At 38.3% G+C, this 15,687-nt stretch overlaps 1 protein-coding gene across 11 annotated transcripts in view; it reads left to right on the top strand.

Moving 5' to 3' along the window:
* Positions 1 to 15,687, top strand: part of STXBP6 (syntaxin binding protein 6) — a 101,213-nt gene that overhangs the window by 22,031 nt on the left and 63,495 nt on the right. For 3 of the 11 annotated variants that reach the window (XM_086895963.1, XM_086895964.1, XM_086895966.1), the window contains one exon: positions 12,354 to 12,417. The exons of 4 other annotated variants lie outside the window; for them this stretch is intronic. The gene's annotated coding sequence lies outside the window, so the exon portion shown is untranslated. Of the gene's footprint in view, positions 1 to 1,252; positions 1,854 to 12,353; positions 12,418 to 15,687 lie in introns of those variants that run through there. 4 more of the 11 variants (XM_086895965.1, XM_023928366.2, XM_086895969.1 and 1 more) reach the window with 4 other exon arrangements.

The raw sequence follows: 15,687 nt of genomic DNA, 5'->3' as shown, positions 1-15,687 counted from the left end.
AATTCCACTGCTTTGCATACACAATAGCAATGCTAACTATTTGAACTTGTTTTTTTCTTTCTGTTCAAATGTGCTTGGAGATTCATGGATTTTCTTTCTGTTTTAATTTTAAGTTTGCCGATTAGAATCTCACTGAAATTCAGGTGACTGCCTACTGGTGGCCCACAGGGAAAAGAGAACCATTCTTAACTGTGAGCAAGACCATTTTGTGCATAATTCTCCTTTTTGGCCTGCTCTCTTTATCATCTTACAAGAATGTGATTATGCTCCCAGCATGTTGATAAATGTTGACGAGTTGTATTCTGAGCACTTACTTGTATTATGCGTGAACTGTTGTATTTGAATAATCAGGACTTTTTATTGACACATACGATATGTTTTGCTCTCTCATTATCATACTGTTGGTTGAAGTAGTTATCTTGACTTAGAGTGGAAAAACTGGTAAGGCTTGACAGCTTCTTTGCTTCCTATCAAATTTAGGTTTCCTGCCAGTGTCAGTAAAGCAAATTTTAATGTGTTCTTATTAGACTAGAATTGCTTGTATCATTTTTCTTTTCTTCTAAGTCTCAGCCCAGAGTTTGTCAGCAGGACTAAGTATGTTCTTGCATTGCTGGTGTTTCAAAGAATGTCCTTAGTCACTTTGGCTCTGTGCATTGAGGCTTGCCTACTGGAGGTGTGGTGGCTGAGGGAGTTGCTGCAGCTTTTCTAGGTCATCGTCAAATCAGGCTGCAGCTGTCATTCTGCAGAAGTTTTGCAGCCCTCCCTCTGAAGATCTCCATCTGCAGTTTTGAAGTCCTTGCTGCCCGTGCTAACCACATATAAGCAGAAAGTTTTTGATTCAGTGCTGTAGCTTTTCAGATGCATGTTGTCTTCTTTCCCACTGCTGAGCTGGGCAGTCTGTTGCGTAATTACCTTTTATTTTAAGAAGAAATAGCTCCAGCTGGCTACTGCTGCTGAATTACTGTGCACAAGCAGTGATTAGGTGTTCTGACTTTCCTTCCTTGTGCTTGTCTACTCTCACCACTTCGTCTGTCCTTTGCTGGTACTTTCTGCAGTAGTCTCTCTCATGATTTGCCACCCATTACTTAAAACCTTCTAAAAGCAAGTAAAAATCAGTTTTGTTTGCCTGATTCCTGTTTTCCATTTGCCTGTCTTTATGAGACTTGGAATAACTGGGTGATAGCAAAAGGCTTGAGTCAGCACAGGTGTTGGATCCTGTTAGCCTCTTAGTGCATTTACTCAAGGTGTTGTTGGCGTTCCCTGTGCAAACAGCTGCTGGTGGTTTTAAGCTGATCTTTTGTTTCTCACACTTGTTAAACCTGCCCGGGTGCCCTGTGAGCTGGAGGCTCCCTGTGGCTGTGGCACCAGGGGTGGTGAGGGCTCCCTAGCGTGTGGGGCATTGGGTGGCCTCAGCCTGGGGCATGGGACACCTACCTCCCTGGGGATGAGGACAAGCCCAGGCTGGGGTTTCAGCACATCAGCAGGTGGGGGCTGGACCAGGCCTGCCAGGGAAACTGTGCTCAGACAGGGCTGGAGGGGTGGCCTGAGGCCAGGCTGGGATGTTGGCCCACAGGTGGGACTGCTTGCTGGGCCCGTGGCCACCTGGGGGGAGCTGGAGATGGGCCCTGCTGGGCTGACACCTGCAGGGGTGACATGGGGTCCTGGGCAGGGTGGGGGAGCCCCAGGGAGACTGTACAGGGCCAGAGAGGCTGCCAGGGTCATGACAAAACCTACACAAGATTTGAGCTGTAAAATTAAAGTGCCTCGTAGAAGATTTTAAAACGCCTATATCAAGTGGCTGTCAGGTGTAGAGAAGACACGGCTGAGGATATTTTATAGTACAGAAAGATCATGTAGGTATTGGCAACCTTTTTTGACACCATAAAATGTAACTTTGAAAAAATATGACTAGCTATTTCTTGGACATGCTTATTGTAAACTTTCTTTGCTATAACAGTGATATGGTGTGCAATTTTAATATTTCTTGTTGTGTATCCCTGCTGATACTTCTAACATATAATTTTCCTTTTTGGTCAGATTGAGTGTTATGGAAATAATGGCTTGTCATCACTTGTTTGCAGATGTCTTCTTGCTGAATTGTAGCCTACATTTGAAACTTGGCTGAGAAAAATATATTACTTCCACTATTCCCTTCTCCTCCATCTGTCTTCTCTTTCTCCTTTATGCTTAATAGGAATTACTAAATGAAGAACTTTGTTCATTTAGTTCATGTGCCAAAGATCATATATGGCTTACAGCAACAACAAAAAGTCTGAGACTTTTTCCACGTTGTTTTTACTTTATGTGGCATAATGAGACCTGGTTTTTCTTCTTGGCTATAGATAAAGGAATAAAGTTAGTGCTATATATTAATCTTATTATGAGCATTATATAAATCAAATAGTTTTGTGAAAATACTTGCTCTGATATACCATTATCAACCACTTGCTCCATTTGGGAAAGGTTTGCTTGCTGATTTACGTAATTTAAGGTAGAAGGTAGACACAAAGTCAGGTCATTCTAATATTTTCTCATAGCTCTGAGACTAGATTGATCTCAAACTGCTTGTGGAGAATGCAGTGGGACTGGGACAGGATCACTTCTCTGAATCCAGCAGTTGCCAGCTGATGACTGTTGATGTATTGAGCTTGGTTTGATGGAGGTGGTGAATATAGCTTTGTAATTATTATTTTTCATACCAGAAGAAGTATTTTTCATATCAAAATAAGCATACCATTAACTAAGGAACTCAGTCTCAATTTTGGTCTGTTTCTCAGGGTTATTAACTTCAGTTTGGCTACATCTTTACTCAAATGAGTGAATGACCAACATTTGTTGGTCAGTAGGATTTTTCCAGACCCTTAAAATTTCAGCTGCATGGATGTCCTTGCAGCTTATCTTAAGCTAATGTCTTATCTTGCATTTGGTTATAAAAGTTGTGAAAAAGGTCAGTCTTCTGTAGTATTGAATAACATGTAGGTTATTGAATAAAGAGCAGATATCCCCTCAAATGCAAGTGAAATGTAACATATTTGAGCGTAAATAAGTTTGATGTGAGGAGTTTGACAGTGAATTTGGAGTTGGCTTCCATTTCCATGGATTGCACTAAGGTATGGGTACTTAGCTGCCATAAATGTTTGAAGTGCCAGATTTTCTTCACTGGAATGCAAATTAGATACACTTTAGATCAGTGTTACAGAAGCAAATGGATAAGAAGAATGTTAGAAAACAGTGAGCTGTGTGCAAACTTCAAAGCCAGAAACCTGAATATTTAGAAGTTACACATTTTTACTGTTCACAACCAGGAAATTAAATCTTTATTGGCAAGACAGAGTTCTTTTTCCTAAATAAGGTATTCAAGTGTGACCAACATCCAATGCCATTTCAGTTTTCACAAAACAGTATTTAGAAAAGAGTAATGCAGGAAGATGACTGTCATGCTTTATCTTTTGCATACAAAGTAAAGCCTGATTATTTTTTATTAGGAGCAGGACGTACTGGAGGAATTAATTCATAAACAAAACATCTGTCTCTCCAGCAGTTTTTTTGCTGGGATTGGAATGAGTCATGGGTTTGGAAACTGTGCTGGTCTCAGCGCAGTGAGATCAGCAGAAGACTTAAGGGTTTTCACTGTGCTTTCCAGAAAGAAAAAAAATACATTGTGAAGTTAGTAAAACTTACTGTCCTTTTACGCTTGGACATGGCCACCTATTTTTATGCCTTTATGATACTAGGAACTCTACTCCAGGACAGCAGTTTCCTTTTATTCTCCAATAAAAAAATTGAGGGGAATTGGACAAAACTTTCTATACTAGTAAAAGTTAACAATCAGAATGTGATGCGGGAGGATGAAGAATGTCAGGAGTGGTGAGGAGTAGTATGTTGTTGCCAATTCAGTTTTGGCCTGAATTTTTATATGGGTAAGTAACATCACTGAGGGAAAAACACTGAGTTGTCTGACTAAAATTAGTCCAGAAATGTTTCAAAGAAAATCAGATTTTAACTGTAAATTACTTGAAAAGCAGTATTGTGGCACTAGGAGTTGGAAAATAGGCATTGAAAATGAGGCTGTGTTTTCTGTACTTGCCTTTTCTGAGGTTTTATTTATGAAATGTTAGTTTATTTATCTAGCTCAGTTATGATTTATTTACAAGAAGAAATTGAAGTGACTCAGTGCTTTGACTGCTTCTCAGTCTTAATTCTTTCGAACTTTTGTAGGAGTTGTAGCAGGTTTTTTAATACTATCTAGCAAGGCTATTGTATCTGTATTCTCTAGATTTGGTGCTGTAGTTCTTAAAGTGAGAACAGTCAGTAATTTTGTTGGCAGAAATGCATGCAGTCGTGTTAGCACAGTCACTTTGCACTTGAGCTTTTCTTCCTGACATTTCATAAAATTCTCTGAATTTGATTTGTATGGAAATTGATCCAGTTGCAGTCCCTTAGAAGAATCTAATATTTGTACCTTAGCTGCTGGATCCCACATTTCTGAATTTTTTGTTTCCATGGTGGTGCTGTCTCCATGTCTCTGGCATACATTCTCACTCGGAGATTCTCTATCTGACAATCTCATTAAGCAGTGGGCTCCTCCATTTACTAGTAATAGTCCCTTGCATAGTTTTTATTTCCACTTTAGGGTGTGATTTCTATGGGAGTTCTAATTTTTCAAAGTTTCTTTTATATACATGAAGGTGTCTTAGATGCATAGATATTGAGGAAGAAGACTTATCCTAAGACTTTTGGAGCATGAACAATTACGTTTGTCCTTGGCAAGGCTATTAGGGCACAAGAATGAACTGCTTCCCATGTCTTTCTGTCATTCCCTTTTCTAGACAGCCCCTGGCATAGCTGTAGTCCAGTGTGGTAAAGCCCAGTCCTAAATTTCACCACACGCACTCACTCTCCATAGTAGGACCTGGGGGGACCACCTTCAGTGCTTCTGAGTGGAGGGGCTTGGCTTCCACTAGCACATGAGTTTCTGCAGTAAAATAAACAAGCAATTTGGGTTCTGAAGCAACAGCTTTGTTTTGTTTCGACACTGCATGTCTAAAAAAAAAAAACCAGTAAAAAAAATCTTAGGTGAAAGTCAAGGTTTGGCATTCTGTAAATTAAGTTCAGTGTTGGAGAGGAAACAGGGAACAGCTTTTATGCAGGTATTCTGGAGAATCTCTGAAAACTAGTCAGGTATTCTGCTGCCTTCTTCCACTACTCAATTTCATGTCCATTGCTAGAGAAGAATGAAGTGTCTCTCTTTCCTGTCTGGGTTTGGATCTTTTGTGGCTGGTGTGTTTTGCTCATGTCCTTAGGACAAACCTAATTTTCCTGGCTGCAAGCATCTATGAGTGCACTCAGATGGGAGAACTGTACCTTTTCTCACAGTCTCAGCCTAGAGGTCAGTTTGAAGGAGAACTAAGAATTATTTTTATATTCTTGTACCTGTATGAAAAACATGGAAGTGGGGAGATATGTATCCTTTTTACCTGCCCAAAAGAGACGTTTTGGAGTAGAATTCATTTTATGTCAATAGCTTTGAACAATGGGTTTACTTCTCTTACTTGGATATCACTAAGTGAGGATAACATTCAGTGAATTCTCCACTTCGCAATTCCTTTTCTTGGAAAGGGCAAGTTATTTATTAAACAAAATATTATAATAACTGTACACAGACTTATTCACTGAACTGTCCACTACCACTGTTTCACTTCTTGTTCACAGAATAAACTCTGACAATAAATGCCAGTTACAGGAATTGCAACATATTGTGTCAGTTTGTGATAGAAGTAGAGTTGCTCAAGTGTTCTGTAGAAAGTCTTCTCATTTTAAAGTGCAGTTAAAAAGCATCAGACCGAAGCATATAATGCATACCCCTACATATCCTTGACCATGTCTGTAATGCTGCAGCAAGTAATTCTAATCTTCCTCATCTCCCCTGGGTAGTCTAAAGATTCAGCCTTCTTTACTGCTATTTTCTACTGTTGTCTTTTTCATTGTTGGGCTGAGTCTCCCTGCCGAAGAGTGTAGAAAACTGAAGTCACCAGTGAGATGCTGGTAGGGCCTGCAGGGCATCACAATTGAGATACGGTGTGAAGGTAACAGGATAAGTAATGAGAGACAGCCTACACACCCTGTATTTCCCCCTCTCCCATTTTGGTTGTAAGATGTCATAGCAAGCTCTTGCATTTTGTCAGTGGAAGCCATTTCTAGGCACATGAAGGACAAGAAGATGAGTAGTACGAGCCAAGGTGGTAAATAATGCTTGACAAATCTGCCTTCCCTGATGAAACATCTTCCTCAGTTCAAGAGGGGAGACTTGTGGAGGCTGACCAAAATGACAAGATATATACTTCCAGTGCAATGTATTTATCTTCTGGTGTCATCATAGCATTTTGAGAAGTGGGGCTTTGTCCCTCCACTTTTTACCATCATTTATACTCTGTTTCTTCTGGGAGAGTTTGGGTTCTTTATGCTCTGATAGGAGATGGCTGTGTTTTGTCTGGAATGCGGAGACATCTTTGTTCATCGCTTGCGGTAAAAATAGTTCATTACTGTGTCACTTGCCAAATGCTTCTAAATCAAGGGCCTCGTGTGCTTGTAGTTGTACTTTATTTTTACTGGTATTTCAGTAGGTCTTCTCTGTGTCCCATCTCTTCTTCACTGGAAGCTGGGATTCCTCTCAAGTTTCTTCAGTGTACCCATACTGTTTTGACAAACATGTATTTGTTTCACCTGCATCTTGCCTTTCTTGTACCTGTGCTCATGCTGCCTATCTGCATAGCTAGTCCTTTAAGGCAGATGTAGTGAGCTTTTTGATTATTATGGACTTCATGTTGGCAAAGTGCTGTTTTCAACAAGCCACAACAAGTGCTGTGGATCAACAAGCCACAGAAATGAGCCTTAATTGTCAGTTTCTCAAAGTATGTTGTTTGTCTTAACTTCTTATATACCTTAAACATGCAAGCATATTTTAGATGTTGGAAGTTGTAAATGTGTATTGTGAATTTAAAGCCACCTATGTAAGTTTTTAAGCTTCTTTGCTTGTTCTATTAGCTGTTATGAAATGAGTATGTTTGAAGTAAATTGTTAGAGTGATTAAGCCTAATGAATGGCGAAGTATCAGGTTATAAAGTCATATTTATTTACCTACTGACAGTGTGAAATGAAAAGTAAAGGTTAAAGTGAAGCTTGATTGAATCATTCATGTTATTAGATTTACTGTTCTCCTTTAATCTAGATGATATCTAGATTGGTTATTTTGAGGAGTTACAAGTCTGGAGATAATGCTACTGATACCTTTTATGAATTTTATGCTTTTTGATGTTACTGTGTCTGCAAAATAAATGAAAGGAGAAACCTATAGCTAAAAGACCACTTGATTTAATGTGAGATGTGCTTATAAAATTTTCTGGGTGCTGTATGTAAGCAGTTAATTACTGAATTATGGAATCACTTTTAACTACTTATGTTGATAGTTGGATTGCAACAGCAAAGTAGTTTAATAGTTTTTAATAAAGTATGGTGTTAGGATTAGTAGAGGTTTGGGGTCCTGTTGAGTAAAGAAAATCAGAAGATAAAAACTGTGCAGAGGAGTCTATAAGTTCATTGTAACAGGGCATATCATTGTCTCTGAGATGAGTTTAGGATTCAGAAATAATAATGTTTAAGAATGTAATTTTAGGGCTTGGTTCTAAAGGAATGAGCAGAGATGAGGGGAAGGTTTGAAGAATGAATTAACCCAGTGAACTGTAGATTACTGCCAAGAGCAGTGCATATTCCTCCCACAGTCTCACTGTGTTGATATTAATGTGCAGCTGCAAATTTTAGGATAGGCTGAGTGTTCTAATGAATCAGGAAAATACTGGGAGATGAAGGATGTTGATACCTTCATTGGTAACATGTTGGTATGCTGGTAACATCCCACAATTTATCTGGAATAAGCCGCTACTGAAAAGCTTCCTTTGGTTGAAGACAGGACTAGATTTATTTCTCTGTGAAACAGTATTTCTGGCTGTAACTGGAAATTTCTGTCCTTGAACAAATGTACGAATTGCTACTATTGTGTAGTGGTGGTTAGGTTTTGCACAAGTGGAGGATTTTCATAAGGCTGTTAATGATACATTTGAGATAAACACATCTGTATCTACATGAATTTGTTTTCTAAGCTGCACGCCACAACCAGGGCTGTGTGGCTGTCAGTTGTTTTCCCGTATGTTGTATTCAGATGTCTTTAGTTAAAGATGGAATAGATTTCTTCCTGTTGTTAGTGCAGAATGTATTTGTGGAATAAAGATCATAATTCTGTATGGAATATGTGCTTGTTCTTTTGGTTGGATGCCATTTTATCTAGGGGTGTGGCCATGTAAAATATGTGGGTTGTGTGAAGTTGATTTTGGCACAGAATTGTTGCAGAGGATTTGTTGCTGTTCTTGTTGTCAGTTACTATACATACGAATTTGATAGGGGAAAATTAAAAATGCCACTCAATTTAAAAATGCGTATTTATCAGTCAAGTGTGTATTTGGTGCTAAAATGACCTGTTCATATGCCTGTGAAGATATAATGAGAGATGATTTTATTTCAGGGTCCATAGCGGTGCCTCCTCTTCAGAGACAGCATAAATTATTCGTTGTAGAAGTTTTGGTTGACATTAAAAGTTGGAAGGGTGTCTGATATACTGAGCTGGGGTCTTCTGGGATTTGTCTGAAGGAAGACATACATTGTATATTTTGTCATGTTTTTTGTTTATTGTTTGTTTTGGGATTTTAAACAGCCCTCTTACTTTGACATGTGAAATGGGCTATAAATCTAAGTTCTGTGTGCAGTAAGCAAGGAACCACTCTCAGATATATAAAATGAATGATATAGGGGGTTTGTGTTGTATTGTCCTGCCATGTCCCTTGTTCCCTGGACAGGTTGCTTCTTACACAAATGTGGGTGTTACTCCTTGCTCCATCTTCTTGTGCTCTCCTACTGTATTGTCACAGTTTCAGGCATGCAAAACAGATGTGATTCTCCAAATGTTTTCACTTCAAATAAAGGTATTCCAGTCTCTCATTCTTGGCAAAATATAAAAACACATAATAGAAATATACTGGAACGGTCTGCCTGGGGAGGTGGTGGAGTCATCACCCCTGGATGTGTTTAAAAAAAGACTAGATATGGCACTCAGTGCCATGATTTAGTTGAGGTATTAGGGCATCGGCTGGACTCGCTCTTGAAGGGCTCTTCCAACCTAGTGATTCTGTGAAATAGAGAAGGATGTTTTTTGTTTGCTTGGGCTATCTAGATTACCATAATTCTTTCATCCTTCACTGTGCTTAGTTACACTGTTGTTCTCAGAATTTAATGTAGAAGTGCAAAATGTCACTGTTTTACAGGTATCCCATACATTGTTTTATACCACACTGATCTGTAGAAGACACATAATCTAAACATAATCTAAAACCTATTGGTTTGTCTGGATCCATAAACCTTATGGAATCTTCCCCATCCTCAAGAAGCTACTACTTGTTCCCTGAAAGGACTGCAGAGGGGAAAGTGGAATTTATTTTTTTATTTTTATTTTGAAAGAAGACTGCCTTGTTCCAAACAGGCTATCACTTGGCAAAATTTCTGCATTACCATCTCCATGTTTGATGGAAACTTTCTAGCTATTGAAATAGAACAATTCTGTCCCACAGATCACTGGCTGCAAATTACTATGAAGATAAATAAGGAGGACTTACTTGAGAGGAGAGAAGCCAATAGTTTCCTTTCTAGGTTTTTCTCAGCTTTCTCTGAGACTGAACAGGTCAGTCATTAAAAAAATAACCAGCCAACCAAAACCAAAAACCCCCTCAAAAAACAAAACACTCCCACAAAACCCCATAAATTTCTAACATAGGGGGTGTGTTTGCAGTCATGGTTTTCTTAACTGGATTCTGTCCAGAGAGCAGAGCTAAGCTATTCAACATAGTGGGGGCTAGTAGCTGTGGATGACATTTTTAATCATTTCTGAGGTGGTAACATCCCTTGAACAAAACACTGGATCAGACCATTTTATTTTTGTTTGTAATTTCTTAAGTTTGCAGAACACTCTGCAATTTTGGAAGCTTTGTTGAACTTGCCCATTTTGAAATGAGTGATGCTTGTAACTGCTGGAAGATTCTTGGAAATAAGTATGCAGCATGTCAGAAATGTGTTCAGCTTGTGTTATTTGCCAAAAAAGAAAACTGTATTTATTTATCTGCTGCAGAGTATCAGGACACTGCCAACAGATGGTTTACTACTTTTACATAGTGCTTGTTTTCCATCAAGAAAAACATTCATGTAGTAGTTCATAGAGGTGTGTCTGCTCTTAAAGATATTTAATATCCCAGAACTGCATATATTTCATTCTTTAAAATTTCATTATGCATTCTGCTAGTAAGTTATTCTTATTAGGCATTTGGAGTAATTGAAAAAAACCCCACTATATATCGGGGAATGTTGATTCACCATGGGTGGATGAAATACAATGCTTTAATACCTTGATGTTATGTTTTATTGTCTTCTCCCATTGTATTACTATGCTTCTGTACTTTTCCCCAGCATTAAAGTAATATAAAGGAATCTTTTTTTTTTTTTCTTTTCTGATGTGGGTGTTGCAGGTTACAGTTTAGAAAATTGAAAATATTTAGCCTGCGGGACCTGACTTTGTTCCCTCCTTCTCTTTTGGGGTATTTAATTTAATGGATGACTGTACAGTGCAGAAATTTGCAATTTGTACCAATATCAGTTATGTGAGGAGGAATGGAAATGGAACTGGGAGGATTTGTAAAACCTGATTTTAGAGCATACTGAATTATACTAGTTGGAGAATGTAAGTGTCAAGGGTACTACGTGCCAGCTGTTAGCTCAAACAGTTTCGTGGGTTTTTATTTTTTCTTTCTTTAAAACACCTTCAGCTGACACTGTAGGAATAACCTGTCTCTCTGGCAACCTGTACACTAAATTATGACTCAAATTAATGTGCTTTTTCAATTTACAGTACTTACTAAGTCAGAATTGGGTTCCTGTGAGATGTCTTGACAGAGCAGGTGATGCAAGTTAGTGTGTTGAAGTTATGGGTGCTATACTGGGGTAATAGCATTGTATCATATGTTTTATATATTCCTATAGGCAACAGTTCTGATAGCAATGTAACAGAGCCTGACTTAACCTGACATTTTGCTACCCCTCTGTTTAATCCAACCAATAATGGAGTCAGAATATCAAGAAATTTTATACTGTCTTGAACCCCATTGTTTCTTATCAAGGAGAATCCCCATCTGAACTCCTGTTTTAGCACTTTTTAGTAAGTTTGGTTCTTTGCAGCAAGTTTTGATTTTGGAAAATTCTCTCTAGCTTGGCTCCATGCCATGTGTCCAGTCAGTAATTTCAATATTTGATGAAAGTACATAACATTTTGGGTTTTCTCTTTAAAGTGCAATTTCATGATCCTTGTAAAGTAACACTGCTGGGAGCCCATGGCAGCCCTAATCTTATCACCTGCACTTCATTCCCATGTGCTGACACACAGCTGTGGAGTGTACTGTATCAGGGAGCTTGATCTGAGTAAAACCAAAACTAATCACTATTTTTTTAAAGATAGCCTAAAACTGGATTAATTCTCATCTAGTTCTCTGCACTACCACAGAAGTGTTTAAGCTGTCATAAGGAAGAGAAGCACAAAAAGAAATCAATAATTTCTCCCAGTACAAATGCTCAGGATCGTCATAAATTAAAAGAGAAACAACACAAAATGCTGAAAGAAATTGTGCATGCTCTAAGCTACAGCCCTTCCAACTAATTTCCCTTTCCTTGAGGAACATGGCTGCTCCTTCTCACCAGTATCCTTTAATTTCATATTTTTAGGGATTTTTCTTTGCCAAAATATGGACAAATGATTGAACAAGCAGCAATAGCTCAAATGCAACTTTAAACCAGTTATTTGGGTTTGTGATAAAGTATTAGGCCTCATGAAGAAGGTTGGAACTGCTTTAATGATGCCTCTGATGCAGTCTCATGTGATAGTCACATTGGGTTAACTAAGGAAAGTAGATTCACTTGAAAGTAGCATAAGATACAGAAACACAGAAATTATTTAGAAGTGTATTCTGACAGAGGCTGTGTTAGGTCTCAAGCAATTTTAACTGTCCAAAGTGATGGCACATAGAATGTACCTCCTGACTTCTGGTGGGTGTCTATCTAGAGAACTGCAAGTGTTAAAAGACAGAATTGGACTGTAAAACTATTGTACAGTAGGAGTGTACTTAAAGCAGCAAGTACAAAAATCCTCTGTTAAGATGGAATAATTAGTTATTCAGATGTCAAATGTGTTTTGTTTTTTTTTCCCACAGAAAGATTGAAGGGCGTGGTAGATGTTGAACTGAAGCTCTTGTGTTTTGCTGACTCTGTAGCTGTGTAAGTAGTATTCACTCCTTAAAGGAATCTCTAGGTCTTAGTTGGAAGGAGCCCATAAGGCTCACTAAGGTCAACTCCTTGCTCCTCATAGGACTACCTGAAACTAAACCATATGATGAGGGCATTGTCCAGATGCTCCTCGAAGTCTGACAGGCTTGGTGAGGTGACCACTTACATGGGGAGCCTGTTTCAAAGACCAGACAAATAGTCCTTTCAGTTGACTCTGGTGCCATCAATGGAGCCATGAGTCCAGACTTGGGGATTGCATTTCAGGAAAGATGTAGGCTAATGGGGAAAAGTCTAGAGAGGTGAGGTGTTAGGAGAAAGAAGTCTGCGAGGAATGGCAGAAGAAACTGTGATAGTCCCTCCTGCAAAAGAAAGTCTAAGGTGGAGTGTAATAACTGGTCAGAAGATCTAAACATTTCTGAAAGGTCATAAGAATTAAGCTTACCTCTTAAGACTATGATTTGCAATGTTGTTATGCAAAAGTAGTAGTTCTTACTGCTGTGATTGTCCCAATGTCCTGAGGGCAAATTTCTGCAAATGCAAATCTGGTCTCTCTGTGGCTTTGTTAAAGTATCTAGCAGTTTCTAAATTTCTTGGTGAAATCTGAGTGATCCAAAATGTTCCTCATTGGAAAGGGTGACTCCAGGACAGTCTTCCCAAGAAGTTCTTGACTGACTTTAAGTAAACAGTTTTGTAGATTGGGTGGTGCTATTTAATGTGTTATCCATCTTTATTTTCAAATTCTTGCATTCTGAAAATAATAATGACTTTCAGATTTCCTTACAAGGAGAACCTGTGTGGGTCTCCAGCTGTTGCTCTTCACCCAGGAAAACCTGAAGAGGGCTGTGCCACCTCTACGAAGATGCCTTGGCCTCCCTAGGGCAACTCCCAGAAACACTTCCAGCTTTTCATATCAGTTCCACAGGAGGGCACATTTAGGGAACACTGCTGCTTTTGGCAGTTAAGAAAATGCTGGAAAAAACAGTGTCCGCTGATTCTTGCATTATTATTTTATGAATTTCTTATTAATATAGTCTTGATCCAGAATGCTATGAAAACATAAGCAGAAATTAATTCTAATTTGCTGCAGTTCTTGAATGTGCAAGTTTTCTTGCACACCTATTTAAAATAATGTACTAACAGTCTGCAGATATTCACACACAGAATCACAGTACAGAAATGTTATGTGTTATATTTGAGTTGGATATTCCCAGATTGCAGTACTCTCGGTTCACTTCAGTATTACATCTGTATTGTGAGCTGGGATCAGTGATACTGTTTACTAGGATATTGGCTTCTAGATCTGGAATTGCTGGTTTTTTTTCAGAACAAGAAAAAGCTTTATGACCTGGAATAGATAGTAGCCCATCTTCTTAATATGTCTCTAGTGCCTTCTTATGCCATCTCCTACTTAATTTTCTGTACAGTTTGGAGACAGTTTAGGGGCACAGTTTCAAAAGAGCCGAGTGAGACTCCATCTTCTGCTTTTGCTGCATCTGCCTTGAGGAAGTACAGGTATTACTTACCATGTTGCTCTATGTATGTATTTCACTCAGCAGAGTGCGGGAAGGAAATCAGCTGCTCTCTCTTCCAGATGAAAGTGGGACTGGTTCTCACTTGCCCATTTGTGGGATTTCTGTGATGTCCCTAATAATCTGTCTTTGTAAGGAGACATTTGGGTATTTTGCAGGGTGATGGAGGAAGGTGTGCAAAACCTTTTTCTAAGGAATTGTGTTACAGATGAAATAAAGGTACCTTCCTTTTTTTGCATCCTTTTTTACTGCTTCTTTATAAATACATGTTCCGTTCAGAGCTCTTTTTCTCTTTAAATCTGTAGGTCCATGCAACTTGCACAAAATTCAAATCACCTTCCCTTGTAATGAAAGGTTATAGGAACTGCTCAGGGCCTCAGGTCAAGAGATGCGTCAAGCATTAAAGTATTCACTGCTTCTGTCTGACTGTAAGATCCTATTCCTGTGCACTTCTCCTCTCCTATTTTTCTTTTCCTTGACCAAAAAAGGTCACGTGTTCTCACATACAGTCCACCCAGTATGGTAGCCAGTACAGTCTTTCCTGTTTCTTTTGCTTATTCTAGGAGCTTTTGAGAGATTCAGTGATTCAAACAAGGCTTCTTCAAGATTTCAGTAAACAATGCTGCTAAATTCCCTTAATCAAACAATGTCTTGATTAAAAACAAAGTTAAGACTTGTATTTCACATATACAGTAAATTCTGCCACGTGTTGATCTTGGATTAGGTTGGCTACAATATAAAGCTTCACTTAAAAGACAGAAAGAAATTACTTCTTGGCATGTAAGATTCAAGTTTTGTAATTAGGACCTGCTTCTCTCTGAAGTCTGCTTATGTTCTGTTCAGCTCAAGTGGGCAGTTTATTTTGTAATTACATATGGAAGTGAAAACACATTTCTTGATTCTAGTTTGAACTACTACAAATAGACTTCCAATTTTATAATTTTCAGATTTTGGAAGTAATACATTATTCAAATGAACCCGTCTTAGCTGAGAGGTTATTTGGAAAAATAAATTGGAAATTTGACAGCCTACAAATAACTCTGGAGAATGATTTTTTTCCCAGTAAATACTTCTAAAAGTCCTAAACTCATATTAGTAGGAAATAATAGAATTTTTCAGGCTGCTGCAGTGGCTGCTGCTGTTGTCCTAATTTAAATAAATATCTTTCAAGCAAAGTTAGGTTGACAGAAGATTATCTGATTTATTTTTATGTTCAAGCATTTTAAAGATTTTACCTCAACTGTTTCAGAATAAGGTTGATCTACTGATTTGATCCTTGTTTGCAGAGCTAATTAAACTTGGTTTTATTCCTCTAGGATATAGTTGCGCTTAATAAATGTTTGGCAAACCAACTTTTAGTACTTGTATGTTCTAATATTTGTTCTTTAAACATTTAAAAATTGGTTGCCTTGTGTTTTAAATTATTTTTTGCTTTTTCCAGACTTGTACTAGCTATTTGTTTGAGATGACAGCAAATACAGGATTTTGATGACCTGTAATATTCAAAGTAGTTTAAACTCTTCCAGCAAGTTAACACCATGCAACTATCACAATTGCAAAAGCTCTTCTTTTGGCAACAGTGGCTTGCAATGATTTCCTAAAGTAGATGTCATCTTTGAGGATAGTGGCTTTATTAAAAGCAGATTTGAGTGCTTGCTAGAGTTATTATTCCAAGAATAGTTGGTTGCTCAGATGATTTCACACTGCAGGCAGCATTTCAGTGGTTAGCCTG

Source organism: Cyanistes caeruleus, chromosome 6, assembly GCF_971803275.1.
Source record: "Cyanistes caeruleus chromosome 6, bCyaCae1.hap1.1, whole genome shotgun sequence".
In the NCBI taxonomy this organism is placed as follows: Eukaryota; Metazoa; Chordata; class Aves; order Passeriformes; family Paridae; genus Cyanistes; species Cyanistes caeruleus.
This window is presented reverse-complemented; position numbering and strand designations above follow the sequence as displayed.